The following is a 19,024-nucleotide window of genomic DNA, read 5'->3' as shown; positions in this document are numbered from 1 at the left end:
AGTGGGGAAACACACTAAAAATAGCCACTAATGAGACTGTAATTCTTTATTTAGCGGAACTAGCGTATAGCTAATGGTTAGCGCGTCGGCTAGTATTGAGATCTGATGTCTAAATTTTGGCTCTGGCCTTCCTGTATGGAGCTCGCATCTTCTCCCTGTACTTGCGGCTTCCTCTTACATTCCCAAACCGTTCCTGTTAGGTTCATTGGAGACTATAAAGTTGTACATAGTGAATGTGAGTTATGTTTGCAATATAAAAAAAAAAATAGTTTGTTTTCCTGTTGAATATTACAGATTAGAGGTCACCAATGATATTTCTATCATTTTCTCAGTGTCTATAGGAAGAAATGTGAAATAATTATAATATTTTCTTCCCTTATTTTATTATATGATTACGATCTGGATTAAACAAAGAAGAAAAAAAATTCAAAGTAAAAACGTTTAGGTGCGCCTAATGAAGTAAGCTGTGCTTCCGCTTTTGACCTGCAGAGGGCAGACTTAGCTGCAAAATATACCGTGAAGCTAGTTGGTGGTTTATTGGGTTACCTCGTTTAACCCCATTCAGTACTAAAGAAGCATTCTAATGTCAATTTCCTTCTACACGTGATCAGTTTGGTATGTTTTATGTGTTTAATAGAACATTATTTTTTTTAGTACTTTTCTTAATTTGGGTCACTGATAAGATGGAGTATTGACGATTCCGTGGTGACGTCACAAGTCAAAATAGCTGTCTTCCTCGGGGAAGTGACGCTGTCCGTTCATGGAAAAAGCATTGGACTTTGTATCCTTCTAATTTGATTTGAGAGGATTAATTTGATTTTGAAATGTGAAGAAATGTCGTTTGACGACTAGAATAATCGGCCTTCTTTGTATGAAATACAATCCGCTGTTTGTTTTCACCGTTTTAAGCAAGCATTTGCATTGCGTTGCAGTGTGGAAGTATCAGAAATGATCAAATTTTTACAACTCTCCCGTACTTTCCATCAAAGTCAGGAGAGGCCCAGTTCTTGGATGCCTCGAAAAGATTATCCTCCTTTAGTGTGTGTGTTAAGGGTAATATTACACCTGCTCAATATTTCTAGCATACGTGCTAACACTACTCCACCGACAGCCCAATAATAGTGCAGTTATATCGTTAGATCAACCTAACAAATCTCCTACTGTGAAGCGTTTGTTTCTCGTAGACCAGAAAATGTGCTTTTCAGGTTCACGTTACACTGTGGATTCCAACCTAGAAATGTGAAGTCACAGTCCATAAATAGAAGTGAAAACAGCAACGTGATCCACTCGTATGACTGTTGCCAACATGCAGGCACACAGCGGCGTACAGTAGATTGGTGTCTGATTAGGTCATTAGGAGGTCTGAGTCATGACATGTTGCCCAGCTGCGCTCTCGGTCAGCTCCGGCTTGAGTGATTCGGTGTGACCTCGCCGAGTCACGGCGCTGCCCTCGGTGTCGTAACTGTTCTCCTTTGCTTGTTGACAGCAGCTCGCCTCTGGGGGCGGCCGGCCATGGGCCGCACGCTGACCTCCTGCCAGTCCGCGGAACGGCGACGGGGTAATGAGGGGAACTTCTCGACAGCTTTTTGCCTCGACTGACACATGTATAAAAGTTTGGCAGACTTGATGTGTGTGTATGGGGGGTTTCCACACTTTCATCACTCCCGTTTCCCCTGTGTGTGTGTGTTCGTGTTCATTTGATGTTTTACTCTCCCTTCAAGGGTTTTACACACTATAATCACTCCTTAGGTGTGTACTAACATTTTATGTGTTGTTTTTCAAATGCGGACTTATGTAATGGAGGATGGTATGGCTGTGAGAGCAGAGCGGTCTGGATTTTATTATAATTTAAGAGGCAAGTCACAGTATTGGTACTGGTGTTTTGGGACATCTCCCTATTACGCCTTCAGGAAGTGGAAATTGAAGAAAATAAAGAGTTGGGGATTTTTTTTCCCATGGATCTGAGGAATGTTTGAGAGTGGTTTTAGCTTATCCCAAGTTTGGTCTCCAGCATGTCTTAATGGACCTTCATAATTGAGCTTGGAACCTATCGCAATAAATTTGGGGGCGACGGTAGGGGTACATCTAAAACAAGTAGGCAAAAATCGTGGTCATTCTCACTTCTACGACAATTTAATCTTCAGTAAGCGTAACATTTGCTCTTGCGTTTGGGAGGAATCCAAAGTCACCAGAGAAAACCAATACAAGCCTGGGAAGAATTCAACACATGAATGTTGGCGTTCAAATTTGAACCCCCAGAGGCAGATGTGTTCACCACTAGGGATGTAACGATATCCAAACATCACAATACGATAATTATCATGATATTGTGGGGAGGTTGGTAATACAAAAAAAGGTCACAATATTGTTAAAAAACAAAACAAAAAAAACCACAATATTGTGCTTTTGTACATAACAGCAATGAAAAATATTATAAAAATATAAATATTATATATATAAGAATATATAAATATAAGATATATAAAACTATTGAGGAACTTACTTGCTAATGCATGCACACACGTTAACTCTCTTTACAAGGATATTACGACGATCATCTGACGATTAGCATAGATTTTAAATGTAGAAGGGCCAAAACATCCCTCATGAAAATTAATTGCACTAAAAAAGTAGCCACCAGAGGGTGCTACAACTGCACAAATGGAAATCAATCTGACTTTTTGAACAGATGTGTTGCTTTTAATCGTGACATTTTTATCATCTTTTTATCGTTACAGCCCTATTAACCACAAGCCCAGTGTGATCGCAAAAATGAAGGCGTTAAATATCGGTATGTGGGTACCTAGCTTAAAGCACAATAGTTCATGATGTCTTGGTAATAAACTAAATCAGGCGTGTCAAACCTGCGGCCCGGTGGCAATTTGCTGCCCACCGGATGCTAATTTGTGGTCCCATACTTGACATTAATGTTTAATGTTAGTGTGGGCTCCACCTTTTTTTGTCATTCATTGCACTGGCATTTTTTTTTGTTTTGTTAGTTTTTAACTATTTGAATCCTTTATGGTCTACATAAGTCAGGCTAATGACAATTTTTGGCGAAACTTGACTGATATTCTGTCATCCAGTCCCAGTCGTCTTTTTCAAAATCCTCCGTGAAGAGAATGGTCGACGACGAGAACATCCAATTTCAAGGAAAAGAGAAGACAGAATATTTGTTGTTGTTGAGAACAGGGGCACCCTGACATGTCTTGAATGAACAGAGAAAGTCAGACGTCATTCCTCAACGAGACATGCTGGAGGAGTATGAAAAGTACCAGGGTGATGAGAGAGAAGACTGAGTCACCAATCTTCTGAACTATTAGTTATAAAGATTGAGAAGATTGGATTACTTGTTTTTTGTGGAATACTTGATGCAACCCAGACTCTATCTTCAGCGCCCCCCCTCATAAATTGGAATTGAGACCCCTGAGCTAAGTACTAAGGGGAGCTAGTCCACCCCTGATTGACTAATTGACTCGGAGGCACGTCCCAATAGTTTAATTTAGTCCACACAGTGTTGGTTGGCTGTCGTCGGCAAATGCAACCCTCCCTCATTTGTGGGTCGGTCTAGATGAAACAGAAATGGCACCGAGTCAATGAATGATTAATACGCCATCTGCTGGCGGCGGCGTCTGCGACTCCCGTCGGATGTTTAAGCACCTGATAGCGTTGTGTCGGAACATAACAACAGCGCTGTTGGACTCGCTGTAGCGTCACTGAGCCCAAATGTTTTGATCCTCCTCCAAGCGCGCTCATCGGATATTCGCCGCTGCGCGGCGTGCGTCGAGGGCCGTCGTCAGGTCCCGCGACTGAGGAGGATGTTGTGTATATGCGGCCTTGACAGCACGCTTAACCCAGAGGCCGAGCAGGGACAGGAAACAGTTGACTCTTTCCCCCTGCCTGGGAATTTCCTCCTGGCCGTCCAGCGTGGCCTGTGGTCAGGATGGAGGGGACTGAGGCTTACTGTAACGCGTAGGAGTTGTCGAAAACTTATCAGAGGGGATCCAGTGGCCCTCAGCGGAGAGAACAGCATCAATTATTTGCGCTGGCAGATGTTCACAGAGGCAAATATGCATGAATGTGGAGCTGGCAGGGCTCCCTCAGCCTTCACCATGCATGCAGGAGCAGTTGTTATGCTGGCTCGTGTACAGACGGCATTCATCTGAGCTGTCAGCGCCGCCAACCACTTTGGTGGAAATTATTTCACCCCTTAATAAGAGAGCCGCGGTGCTCTATTACATTTGGCGGTCGGGGCAACATTCTTGCTGGGTCTGTCATCACGTGGCCGCTCTCCAACAGTAGGCCTTGTGTGCTTGGCCTTCCTGCACACCCTTTAACCCGCGGATGAATATAATACTCTCGACGAGACCCGAAATGAAGCCGCCGGCCTGCCTCACATCAGAGATGGGGTCTGAAATTGTGTCAAATATCACGTTGATGATGGACTAGAATTTGGAGGATGTGCTGAGATGTGCTTCTGTAGGAAGAGTAAAAGGTCAGGTTCAAGCTCATCTAACATGGACGATCACGTCATTTTACGTCTTTTTAATTGGCATATTACAACACTGCATTCCCATAGATAGACAGGATGTAGATACATTTGAACCCATGAAGGAAACTATCATTAGAAGGGATTGTAATCTCACCAGTGAGCACTCTAAAAACAGTTGGGTCAAAAATAACCCAACTATGGGTTAAAAATGGACTGATCCTCTTTTTGGGTCAATTTGACACAAATTTGAGTCACAATTGGATCATTTTGTGTCAAACAACCCATAACATTGGGTTAGATCCTCTACTTGGGTTATTTTGACCCATCTTTGGATTAGAAATTGGGTCATTTTGTGTAAAACAACCCAGAAAGTTGGGTTACATTGTCTACTTGGGTCAATTTGGCCCAACTATCTGGGTTGTTTTGCAAAAAAAAAAAGGGTAATGTAATTTTGTACAAAACAATGTATAACGTTGGGTCAGATCGTCTACTTGGGTCAGTTTGACCCAACCTTGGGTTAAAATTGGGTCATTTTGAATAAAACAACCCATAAACTTGGGTCATATCATCTACTTGGGTTAGCATGACCCAACTTTGGGTTAGAAATTAGGTCATTTTGTGTAAAACAACCCAGAAAGTTGGGTTAGATCGTCGACTTGGGCCAATTTGACCCAATCTAATTGGTTGTTTTATACAAAATGGCCCAATTTTTGACCCAAAGTTGGGTCAAATTGACGATCTAACGAAACCTTATGGGTTATTTTATACAAAATTAGCTTTTAATGTTGTTTTATACAAAATACAATTTTTGACCCGAAGTGTATTGGTCCGTTTTTGATCCACAACTGAGTTACTTTTGACCCAAATGTTTTTAGAGTGAATAACTAAGTATCAATTATCTAATGCTAAGTGTAATAGAATATTAAAGTCTTTTTCTGTATGCACAATTAAGGTTATTTCTGACGTTTTTCAATATTTTTATGTGTCATCTGCTCGTATTCAGAGGTGGTAAGCATTCAAAGCCCAGACATGGTGCTATTGTGTAACCCACTCTCCTCATTGCAAGCTGCCAATAATAATAAAAAAGTTAGCGTGAGACAAGCTGACTGTTAACGGTGTGCAACCGCGACTTATGGAGCTTTGCTACAAGGAAGGCCTTTTTGGCAGTCCGCCACTTGCTTCACTCCCCCTGAGGGCTCTTACTCACGAATCAGAGAAAATGGGAATTTCACATATTAAAAGAGGGTCAACGTCTCTAATCACAGCGCTGGGATGCGGAGGCAAAGGAGGGGGGGGCATGCTTGAGCACTCATCAGGCCCACTGCTGCTGTTTTAAAGACACTTGATTCAAGGGGCATCTGCAAAAGGATCTGTTACGGGAGAACATCCCTCGACGAAATTCACCAATTGGCCACCTGTGTCGATAGGAAGCGTTCCTATCATCGTGTTGAGATTCTATGTAAAGATGACAACATTGTCATGACAATAAGTCACGAAACACTGTAACATGCATGCCAAGGCTGTAAGTGGCGATGTCATGTTTTGAAATCCTTATTTGAACATGAATTCATGTAAACTTACTATCCTCATGCCACACTGTTTTAAATCATGGCCTATGTTTACGCACAGACAATAACCCTTTCAAAAGCCCAAAAATAATAAGATTACGCTTCTTCTAACATCAATACTTGGTCATATAAATACTTATTGGGGTACCTCCATTGAACGGAACTCAACTCGCAAGGAATCTCGGTCTACTGCTTGCATACATGGCGACCATCTTACGTTGCCACTTGCTACACGAGCCTAACTTGAATACATTGATTTGTACGTGACGTTTTCTGTTTTCTTATTCTTTTATGTCTCTATTGTGAAAATGCCACAGTGTATGCATATAAACGCATTTATATACGTATGTTTAAGTCCGATGGTTTGGGGAGTAACCCACCGGAAATACACAAGTAGAGGTAAACAAACGGAGAAAATCAGATGCAACACAGCAGCACATTTTTGGACCAAGGAGGAAACCGACTACTTTATTAGTGGGGTGAATGACATGAATATAATGTCTTTTATTGACCGCATAAAGTTAAAACTGGAGATGCCGTCTATTTACGTATACGTCTGTGCGTTGCGGTTTAGATTTGGATTAATTTGGTCCTGTCGTGCATGAAAAGGGGTAATCCAGAATGTTTCAGAAATCATAATTTTCACCTTAACCTTAATATTGACTGCATGTAAACATATTCATGTTGTTTTGGGGCGTGGTTCTGTCTCGTGCAAATTGCCAAGCACGGCTTTGGTTACCATGACAACTAGTGACTGATCTAGGGCAAGCAAAGAAGCAAACCTACTCAGTGTTGCCAACTTTGCGACTTTTCTGACCTCTCATAACTATTTTTGAAAAATAGCAAGGAGAAACAAATCTGGCATCTTTTTGTGTTGGTATTCGAGACTTTTGGATGTTCTCAAACTCCATTTTCAGCACGACATGTTCAGCCTTCCAGTCCAGACTGTAAATGAATGGCAGATGCTCAAAGCCACCACTGGCTAATTTTAATTTGCCCAAGGTGGTTATTGTGTAAATTACTACATAAAAGTGGGGCAAATGTGCAGAACAGCTTTATAAAAGATCAATTTTCATAAATGCTGATCCAAAATATTTGGCTGTTTAATTAATTTGATACTTGATGGTGGACAGGCATTCCAAAGACCCAGCTAGCTGTACACAAGCAAATAAAAAGTGCATCTCTTTTTTCGTTGTTGTTTTAAATGATATGGAATTTCTGCTTTACTCAACTCAACTTTATTTATAAAGCGCTTTAAGAACATACATTTTTTTTCCATCTCAAATGCAGTTGTAAACAAAGAGCCAAATCTTCACCTTCTTTCAAAACAGACCTTTACCCTTCATACCGCCATGATAATGACCTACGAGTCTTGTCCGTTGTTGTGCTCAGTATATTTGTCGTCCATTGACAGAGTAGTTGGTAGTATTGACACGCAAACGTTTATTTGTCTGTCAGACCAACAGAGGGCATGCGGCGCTTTGTTTGTTTGCCCGGTCAATTGAGTCCACTAACGGAGGACGCAAGCCAGGAGACGTAAAAAAAAAAAAGGGGGGGGGGGATAAGCACTCATCAGGGGCCCCTCCTCCCCGTCCAGACCACCGGGCCCTTCACCCTCGACTCAACAGATAAGATGTCTGGAGTCGCTCCACATGGCTGTTGCTACTCGGACAGAAAACAACCCTCAAAGGAAGGAAACTCAGGCAACTGTAAATATTTGGGCACCGGAGAGCTTTATTGCGTTTGTTGTAAAAGGAATTATAGCAGCAGGGAGGTGATGCATGGGTGTCAGAGGCCTTGAAGCAGCCTGTGTTTACAACATCGCCTGCGAATCCTCCCACGACTCTCGGCCAAGCCCGGAGAAGTCAACCAAATAAGCAGTTGGGCGCGCGGAATGCAAACAGGCACCATTTTTACAAACAGGTTGAGGAAAACAGGTGTGAGCGTGCTGCCCTGCAGGCCAATTGTGCTTCCAAGTGTGTTCGCTTGCAGAGGTGACTCACAGACAAGACAGGGCCATGTCCTCGCTGCCACTGATTTGGAAAGGGATCTTTAAAGCCTTGGAGTGGATAAAATACTGTTATTTGCTCGGTAAACCTGCAGGCTATGGAAGACTGTCAACAAGACTGTAATAAGACATTTGGAATTGAACAGGACATAAATTAAAGACAAGACGCAGCTAATAGCTTAGCATAGTGTGGCTGCTGGAAAGTAGGAAATAGCCTAGTCTTTTTTTTTGTTTGTTAGCTAGCGGCTATGTTAGACAAGGTTCATGTCAACCTTTCTTCATTATCGTTAGTTTGTTTAATTGGTTTTAGGCAACAATTCTACTCTGAAAAACAAAATTTTAAACTCAAATTGTGCTCACATGCTAATGCTAACCGCACTATTACTGGTTGGCTCGCGCTAAACAATGCACGAGGAAAAACTTGATCCAGCAGCTTTAGCAGGGAAACCCAGACTTCGTTCTCCCCAGCCACTTCAACCAGCTCATCCGTCGGGATCCCAAGGCATTCCCAGGCCAGCCGAGAGACATAGTCTCGCCAGCGTGTCCTGGGTCGTCCTCTGGGCCTCCCGCCATTGGGACATGCCCGGAACACCTTTCCAGGGAGGCGTCCAGGCGGCATCCGAACCAGATGCCCGAGCCACCTCATCTGGCTCCTCTCAACGCAGAGGAGCAGCGGCTCGACTCTGAGTCCCTCCCGGATGACCGAGCTTCTCACCCTATCTCTAAGGGAGAACCCGGACCACCCTGCGGAGGAAACTCATTTCCGGGATCTTGTTCTTTTCGTTACGACTCTCTACCTTGCCCTGTGGACAAAACTCATATCTTGCCAACACATTTCAGGCTGAATTTTATTGTGAAAAAAGAAGAGTGCCAACTGTACCAAGTGTCAAGCCCTTGGGATGATCAAGAACAGATATCGTGACTGACCTCACAAATGTATTAATGTGGGAAGACACTAGATTACCTGGATAAAATCCACACAGAATTGGCAGAACCAATACTCGAATCCCAAACCTGAGAACCGTGAGGCAGATGCGCTAACGACTAGACCCCACGTGCTACCCTGAAGTCCACTGTTTTTTTTGGACATTTTTCCCAACGTCATCATCCACCTCTGCCCCTCTTTAGCTTCCGCCTCCTCATCCATGTTGCATGAGGCCTTATCTGTATCCCTCTCATCTCTGCCTCCTCCCCTCAGGTCTTAGGCGCCCGTCTCTTTCATCTCCCTACTGCGGGGCGGCCGGACATCTCGTCCAATGCGCCTCCTCCCCCGGCTTGCTTCCCCAAAAGGTCACACGGCTGCCTCGTCCCAGATTGCCAGAGGATCGGGATTCCTCATTATCCTGTTAACTGTACATTTATCTGACAAGACAGGAGAGAGAGAGACAGAGAGAGAGAGAGAGAGAGAGAGAGAGAGAGAGAGAGAGCGACCCCCGGCATCATTAAGCTTTAATGGACAGCCTCGAAATGAGAGGGAAGCCATAAAAGCGGGAGCCGAAGCAGAGTCTCTCTTTAATGTCTCTGATCGCCCTGACAGGATTATTAATCAGGAACTAAAGGAATTTAAAACCTTTGCTCTTGGCTCCCTCACTTAGAGTCTTTAGCTTGCACCATTACATAGCAAGCCAGGGTCAGGAGGGCCGCAACTAATTGGTTCTACAGGGTTTTGAATAACAATGAGCTGAGCCCAATTACTGAACTACAGAGAGGCGGAGATGAGAGCAGGAGGGTGGAGGAGGAGGAGGAGGCCCAGCGGAGGAGGAGCGGCCGCCGCTGTCTCTCCTCCTCGGAGTTGGGATATTAATGAGATCAGTAAATGAGTGCCGGCGCAGACGGGGGATGCGATGGAGAAGAAAGCGCCGCCGCGGCCCAGCAAGACGGCGGCTCCTCATTCGCTATTCCATTTGACTTTCCCACCAAACGCCTCACTCTTTTTGTCCCACATTTTCCTTTCTCTTTGTGTCTCATGTTCATTTATTAGTGATGTGTTTTGCTTTGCGCCAACACGGGGGTGGGTTGGGGGTGAGATGCGTCCCTGCGGTCCTTTGATAGCGCCGCTGTGTTGCAGCCTGTTTTGTAAAGCCTTTAATGCTGTCTGCGGGGCTTTCTTCTGCTCTGATGGCCAACATAGTTAGTCCCAGCAGTTTAGACGATGCTGGCCTATAAATCTGAGCTCATTCAAAGGCCGGGATCCTCATTTTTCTGGCCCCTACTGCTTTGCCGGGCATCGGGGCTTGTTTTTCACGCTCACGTAAATGTGGCTGCACACCATCTTGCAGTCCAAGTGCGTCACACAGTGGCCCTGCTACTGCTGCTGATGAAACTGATCACATTTTGGAGAGCTCATTTGTTCCAGCGGGCAAAAGAGCTTCTCGAACGCTTGAAAGGAAGTCTTGTGCTTCCGCAATTTTTTTTTTTTTTGGGCGTCCTTCAAACGTTTGCATCAGTGTTGAGCTGTAAGTCTTTTTAAATGGGTCTTCTTTCAGATTCATGAATTTCTCCTCTTTCCGAGCATTCATGGCTTTCAATAAAAGCCGCCATTATGCCGCCACCTCCTCATCTGCCGTTGGAGTGCCGCAAATTGGAAATGAGATTTAAATATTGCTTGAAACGGATAGCTGGTGTTCGTTCACCTAAGCCCCGTGCCAGCCGATAGTCGCTGCACCGGGACTGACTGCGAGATGTTAATTGCTGCTAGCAGAGGGTTTAGCCCTGACCTTTCCACATCAGCAGGCAAACAAAATTCTCTGTAGCCTCACACGCCTTTTGTCACTCGCTCTTCATGGCCGGATTTTTTTCCCAGATGAGACGGATTCTCTTTGCTTACACTTTTAATCGGCTATAGAGCAGCGGCGCAATACTCCAGCTGGAACGAGAAGGAGATAAATGCCTTCTTAACTCTAGACTGCAAATGAACTACAAATCCTTGAGCTGGATTGCTGCTCATTCTTCAATTATGTAAGCCTCCATCTGTGTGTGTGCATTTTGGGTTTTTTTCATACTCAGCAGTGTCAAAGAAGCGCAGTATATGCAAACATAGCTGCCACGCTCGATTATGATATTGTCAGCAGTCAAATCCAAGAAGTGATAAGGACACGTGAAAGAATAGGAGTCGCGTTTACACTGCGATTTGAGCCATGCGAGCATTCAATACGCCGTACATGCTTTGTTGACGCCGTCGTGAATATTCATCTGCAGTGATTGATTGGCTTCATGTAGATTTGTCTTGCAAATACCCTTTGAAATTCCTCCTCAGCCGCGTGGCGTGTTGAGGATGATGTGTCGCCTCTCATCATTGTAAAAAAAAAAAAAACAATTCTGTGAACTGCTAATATATTCGCAACTCTTCAGTCTGCCGTATTTGCATGCTGTAACAGTGTCGCAGTTGTGCTCTCCCAAGAGTTTATCATTATTTCACATTTATTTTGTCTCCCTAATTACCTAATTAATTCCGTTGTTTTGATTGTGGTGTTTACCGTGCGCTCGGCGGAAGTGTAATCCGCTTGTATTTGTCTGTTTGAAGAAGAAGCGCCCGCGCTGAATTATTCATGCTCCGCTTCGGCGACAGCGCAGCCGTTTAAATGATGAAGGCATTCGTGAAATCTTCCCTCCCACACACGCATACGCTTCATGCACGCACACTCACGAAACGCCCCGAGGCGGTGGAAGTGAGGTGTAGTGAGGGGGGGGGGGGGGGGGGGGGGGGGGGGCGTAAGATTTCATCTCGGAGCTCACCTCGAACGATCCCAGTGTCGCTCGTCACGTGACTGACTGGGCTAGTGGGAACCTTCATCTAATCGGATACCATCATGTGACCTTTCACCCCTGTGCGTGTGTGTGCGTGAGTTGCGAGAAGGAACATGGACACTTGAGTGGACTCGTAATTCCCTCCGGAGTGCTGCTGGTGTGTCATGTTGTTAGCCATTAGCCAAACTTCATAAGCATGTTTTTTTATATCCTTCCTATATCAAGCCTGAAAAATTCCCCCTAAAGTCAACTTTTTTAGCAAGTGGACAAGTTGTCTCACTCACACACAAACAAAAAACAGCTCTTACTACTGATGGAAAGTTTTAACATTTTTAAACTGACACTTTTAAACCATTGTATACCGTCAAAGCGTAACTTGCCAATGCCTATTTGGTACCAGCCTAAACCGAGGACCCTCATCTTTTACTGTAGCCTCTTCAGTTTCTTCTATAAATATATGCTCTATGGGGTTCAAGTCTGGGGGTTGAATAGACATACTTGATAGAGCACCTTAATGTATTTTAAATCTATCTATTCAAACTATTCTATCGACGTTTGATTGGGCCTCACTATACCAATACTCTGGCAACCAACCCAGAGTGTGCACGGCCACTTAGCTAGTCTCTTGCCCAAAGTCTGATGAGGACAAGCACTATAAAAGCGAATGGATGGCTGTACTACTACTTTTGGTTGGAAGTCTATCTTGAATTGTCGGTTTAGGCTTTAGTCCCATTGGCAGATGGGCCATTCATGTCTGATTTGTATCATATATGATCTTAAAAATAGTCAAAGTCACTGAATTTGTACCTTGGTGAGAGATTCAGGGAGATACCTGTACTTTTTTCAAAGCTAGAAAAGACAACAAACATAGATAGCTTAAAGTCTATTAATCAAACATATTAAGTTGTACCTTGAAGGACAGAAATGGGTTCCTGCTCTATTCTTATTCATGACGGTGCCAGAAGTGTACTTTTCCACAGTGACAACAAGAAGAGAAGCGTTGGCGGCTCTCGGGAGGATTGTCTGTTTATTGTGTTTACCATAAAACCCTGAAGGACATGCAGCAGAAACGCTCTCCTTGCTTGAGTTTTTTGCATCTTTTTGTCATCTCATTTCCTTCCTGTGAACTCTATATGACAAGTGAGCGTGGCAGGCGTCACTTTTATGCATTTGCAAAACCACTTTGACATCTCTTAAGGGACCGCACTCCTCTTATACGCTCATTTACATGAAGAGAATCCATCGACAGGCATCATTTGTTCGCCGCTTCTTCCCCTAAGGGCTCCATTGTCCTTAAAAACGCACAAATCATAAGCACTGTGCTTTTAAGGATGCTTCTTTCTTTTGATGGCGGCTTCCTTGATGGACGTTATCTGCTCGCACGACTCCAGGCTCAGACAAAGCCCCGAGCATACAGAATGTAGGCTTTTATTTAAAAAATATTGTGTGTGCTTTTCCCTGTGTATCCAAGTAGATTCTCTATTCTATTTGATCTAGCCTATACATACATCTTTAATCTGTGCTGCAGGCTGTGTACGTGGCAGCGTGTCATTATTGCAGCTCCACCGAGAGGCCTACAGAGGGCAGCATAGCAAACGCGCCCCCCGCCTCTCTGCTCCAGTACACCTGCAACCACCTGCCACACCTACTGTGTCTTCATTAACACACTTCTTCATTGAGCCGGATGAGGAAAAAAGAAATAATTAGACCAAAAAAAAAAAACACCATGGGCCCTCAGGGTGTTCTTCTGTTTGTACTGACAGAGGACGAGTTATGCTAATTGAGCGTTCTTTGCATAATTAGTGAGAAAAAAGTTTATCATTATTATTAGTGGAGGATCGCCAGACGGAGGGTAATTTTAAGCTTCCCAGCAGGGTGCTGAGTAAAAAAAAAAAAAAAAAAAAATTTTAAAAAAGAAGGAAAAGGAGACTCTCTCAATGTTATTCGTGCCTTCTTTTGATGCGGGCTGCATAATTCATCGAAGATACTTAGCCTGAATACACTTTAATGATGATGACTTTTCCCAATGTGATTTTTCCAACTGTTTTAATGTACTGTCTTCATAGCAGATGTGTTTGCTGTGGTAAAACGCGAGGACGGCGCATCAAGCTCGTCAACTAAATCGAGCTTTCATTTATGTTTAATGAGCCTTCACTTTTTTTTTTTTACCTCACGCTGGGAGGTCTGCGTTGTGCTTGTGGTTGCCGGGGGTGTTCTTGTGCATGTTTAGTCACATCATGTGTGATACCACCAGGGGGACTGCTAGCTGGGAAAGACACGCAGACGCCTCAAAATAGGAGGCTAAAATAGGGGCGCAGGGGGAGTCTTTGCCCAAGGCTGGATTTACAGTGCAGGTGCAAGAGCTCAATTATGATTTAATGCCTAAATTCAAAATATATTCGGAATCAAATTCAAGGAGAAAAATTAAGAATAACAATGGTCAACAGAGGGAGGCAAAACCGGAAGCCTGACGGTTCGCTAGTTAGCGCCCCGAGTTCCTTCGATGGAAAGGAGGGAGCAGGAAAAAAACAGATTTGCTTTAAATGTGCATAACCTCCATTACTCCAGTGACTGCTCTCGAAGTAACCGTTTTTTTTTGTTTACTAGCGAAGTATATTTAGACTGGGTCTAGTTAGCGATGCTGCTTTGCTGTTCTATTAAAGTTCGAGTCGGTACCCTGTTTTATACTGTTATCGTATAATTTTACATCAGCACGTCATGTTCATTTGCCAGGGTTAGAATATAGATATTTCATTATACAGTGGAGCATATAATTGGCGTCTACTATAAATGCATTATTTATTTGTTTTTTTTAAACACAAAAATGCTTGAATAAGTGGGGACAAACCTACAAGGATCTGGGTTTGTTCCCAATCCCCCCAAAATAAATAAATATTTTTACCAAAAAAAAATAAAAAAAATAAACAAATAGGTAGGAACGTAGCGATAAGCGCAATATCGTGATATTGCGATATTAAAACTGCCACAATATCGTCATCGTCATGTTCACAATATTTAAATGCAACACATCTGTTAAAAGAAGTCAGTTGATTTCCATTTGTGCAGTTGTAGCACCCTCTGGTGGCTAGTTTTTTAGTGCATTTTTTTATTAGGGATGTTTTGGCCCTTCTATGTTACAAATCTACGCTAATTGTCAGATGAAGGGGAACGTAATATGCTTGTGAAGCAAGTCAATATGTGGAGGAACTCAATGTGTGCGTGCATTAACAACATAACATAATAGTAACATAACATTGTTGTTATGTACAAAAGCACAATATTGTGCTTTTTTTAATATAAGTATGAGCTCTTTTTTTACAATGTGATATTTTTTAAATATCGCCAACCTCCCTACAATATTGTGATAATTATCGTATTGTGAGCTTCATATTGTGATAATATTGTTTCGTGACGTTTGGATATCGTTACATCCCTACAAATAGGTGAATCTACCTGTGATGTGATGAACTATGCACGGGTCCACTGTTGTTAATTTATAATTACAGTGAAGTTAGTTCTAATGATTTTTTTAAAGTGGGTTTGTTAATTTGTATTTTTTAGAAAATGTTTCATTTTCAGTTTTTAACGCTTATTAATTTTACTGTTCGTTTCAGTTTTTGTTTATATGTTGAGTATTGAGTGCAAGACAAAAACAAATACACATTATTGTGTATTAAACTATAATTTCCAAATGACTACTTGACCATCCTTTTTTGTACAGTTGTATAAATTGTTGATAAATTGTATAAACTTATTTTATCTAATTTATGAAAGAAAACAGTTTTAGTTTTGCTATTAGTTTTCTTTAACTCTAATAACCTTGTCAATTGCTTATTAATTTGCTAAAAAAAAATGACGCTATCATTGTTTCAAATTGTATAATACAGTATTAGCGGCTAGCTGCTAGCTTACGGCAGACGACTTATTTTATCTAATTTATGAAAGAAAACAGTTTTAGTTTTGCTATTCGTTGTCTTTAACTCTAATAACCTTGTCAATTGCTAATTAATTTGCTAAAAAAAATAATGACGCTATCATTGTTTCAAATTGTATAATACAGCATTAGCAGCTAGCGGCTAGCTGCTAGCTTACGGCAGACGACTTTTCAAAGGCAGTTCTGCACAATCGCCATCCCATCTAAACACAGCAAAGTTTTTTTTTTTCTATTACAAACTGAACTATCAGTCCAAACACGTCCCACGAGGACCATCTCCTCTCGTCACGTCACTTTATCCCAACCTTTAAAGTAGCCTTTGCCTGCATCAAGCCTTAACGATAGTTTATGCTGCAGTAAGTGTTCCTATCTGAGGCTTTACAAGGCACCGGGGATTAGGCCACAGTAGCGCACTCATCTCATTTGCGTCAGAGCCCAGAAAGCGAGCACTCTAAATACGCTCTGCACCAACACGACGTATGGGCTGGAATGGAGACGAGGGCTCTCTGATGTGAGGGGACCCCCCCCCCCCAACCCCCACCCCGTTATTCTCCATCGACATGGCCGCCTACTTCTCGGATGCAGGGAATGTTCCGGCGCTTCAAAGGTTCCCCTTTTTTTTTTTTTTTCCTTACGCGCACCAGCCCACGGCCACAAGCACACAGATTAATATTTCAAAACATGTTTCTTTGCTTGCAGCCCCCCCACCCCACCCCACCCCTTCTCAATATCTTCCCCCCTCTACCCAACATCATTCCTTCTTCAACACTTATTCTGCTCAGCCCTCCCCACCTACCTGCTCTCCGGCTCACCCAAATGTGAGATTTTCTTTTTCCACGTCTCATGTTTTGCTGCTCCGATGCTCCCCTCCACCCAATCACTCGTGTGCTATGTTTTATGGATTAATAAGATATGATCCTGCAAGGTCCAGTACCAAAGCAGTGGGGAGAGTTGTGTTTGGGGCTGGGTGCCGCCTGCAGTTGAATTTTAATGAGTACCAAGGGGAATATCCCGCCTTTTTTTTTTTTTTTTTTTTTTTTAATCCCGAGGTGTCCTTCTGGTGCCTGGTTGTGAATCACTGTCACACAAGCAAGGTATTTCCCATCATGCCTCTGTTTTGGCTCACTAACGGCGGTGAGTTGTGGACTCGCAGGCACACCTGCTCCACTGTCCTAATTGAACAGATGATCTGCCAATTTGTCATGTTTATCTTCACAGGCATGCCAGCCCCTCCCCTTACAGTGCAGATGTTAGCAAAGCTTTTTTTGTGTGTGATGACAGATCTTGTAGTCATTATTGAATAATTCATCCCTGAATTAATGTCTTTAGATAGCATCTTCAGCACCTTTCTTTTTCTTTTTCGGTTCTCCACCTCCTCGCTGGGGAAACCTTTATTATTATTCTCTCATCTGACAGCACAGCATACGATAAAAGATAATTGCCCGGCTCGACGCAGCTATTGATATTGAAATAGTGCTGAAATTATGCGACGCGGTTTAAAGGTTAGGTGAAGGTCATTAGCGTGAAAAATATGCAAGCAAATTAGTGTTGCCCAAAAGAAGCAAGAAAATCGAACTTTCATCATCTTTAAACCTTTTAAAGTCACTGCCAATTGAAGATAAATGTCTTTGAATTATTTCAAAAAATAAATTAAAAACCACTCAATTGTTAATCACATATCAATCCTACGATATGAATAGCACACACTGGCTGACATATCGGACCCATTTTTTTATTTTTTATTTATTTTTTTACCTCACTCTTCTGCTTTCTCTGTATTATGCACACACTCGCGTCAGACAATGGGGCGCTCTAATATGGTGACCCCCAGCCCAAATCCCTGGTCCACAAACTTGCTGTCAATCAAATTCCATATTTACGACCTGAAAAAGTGGATGCTACATCGTCTAGCACATGCTGGCTGACGCCTTGAATTTTTCTGCCAGTTTCTTGTCATATGCGCACACTCACGGTTGACAACGAGCCACTCTAAAGTAGCCATGCCAGCGGACTATCCTCAGGGAAGATGGCGAAAAATAGTTTCATGCTAATCTCCACAAATGAGGAGTTCCTACTCTTTATATTATATTCAAACATATATAATCTATGGTATTTAAAGAAAAAACAATCTCTGAATTTACTTGTCTTTAATGTTGTTGTTTAAATACATCAGCATAACAATTAATGAATCATTAAGAATTCTGTTTTTTTGTGTGGATTAATTAATAAGAAAAAATGAGTGCACTACTTGGGTGAACCAGAAGAGGCACTGCTACTGTTTGTAGTCAAGAGAAGAATAATTGACATTAGAGAATGGGGGGGAAAGCAGGAGTTCAGAACATTCAGATTTTTCCTATCCCTTTAGAAAGAAAACAGTATTTAAAAAAAAAATCCGTCCATTTTCTATTGTTAATTTCCCCAACAGTTGCCCAAGAACGTTTAGCCAAATGCCAAAGTTTTATAGGTACAAGTAAAATTGAACTAAATTCAGTTTAATTCAAGTAATGCAAATTTCAAAATTTCAAAAAGTTGTTTATTAGTAAAACTCCAACGCAGTAATGCATAAGGTAAAATGTTTTGGTTTAGCCATTTAGGGCCAGTTCGCTACAAATGGTCAAATTATGACTCACCTGATGTAATGTGATGACACAATAGAATCATCTGCAGCATATTTTGTCCGTATAATTTTGGCTTCTTCCATTCATGGTGGAAGCCAACAAGAATGTGTGGTCTACTCTTTACGTGAAATACATGCTCATCCATACATATGGGCTTGTAATGGTTTCAGATGAACTTTGGACGTAATAAATATCGTCTGTCGTTTCTGCTGCGGTGGGGCCGTCACTACTTTACGCCCCATCGTCTCCATCACCATGGCAACTGGGGTGGGGGCAGATGCAGGTGGCGGGCTGCGAGCCGTAAGACGTCATGGTGCGCCGTTTGATTGAAGCCGCACAGACTTGTGCACATCTGCTTCCACACCGACGCATCGCAGTGAATACCGACTCCAATCCCCTGTGATTATCATACCTCCGCTTTCTTATGTACGCCGTAAAAAAGGCGCATTCATTTAAATATCACATCAGGGTAATATTTCACACTGACAGTGTCTTCCTATTTGTAATATATTGTACACTCAACTTTTACACTGTCACAATTGAATGAGATTCATTACAGTCGCTGAATGGAAAGATAATAATGTACAGTTTTGACTGGCACACGTTAGATGTGTTTTGCTGTTATGGTTGCAGTTTGTAATGATTGATGACTTTAAC

The sequence above is a fragment of the Festucalex cinctus genome, chromosome 3 (genome assembly GCF_051991245.1).
Source record: "Festucalex cinctus isolate MCC-2025b chromosome 3, RoL_Fcin_1.0, whole genome shotgun sequence".
Taxonomy (NCBI): domain Eukaryota; kingdom Metazoa; phylum Chordata; class Actinopteri; order Syngnathiformes; family Syngnathidae; genus Festucalex; species Festucalex cinctus.
The sequence above is the reverse complement of the archived record's forward strand: the minus strand, read 5'-3'. Positions refer to the sequence as shown.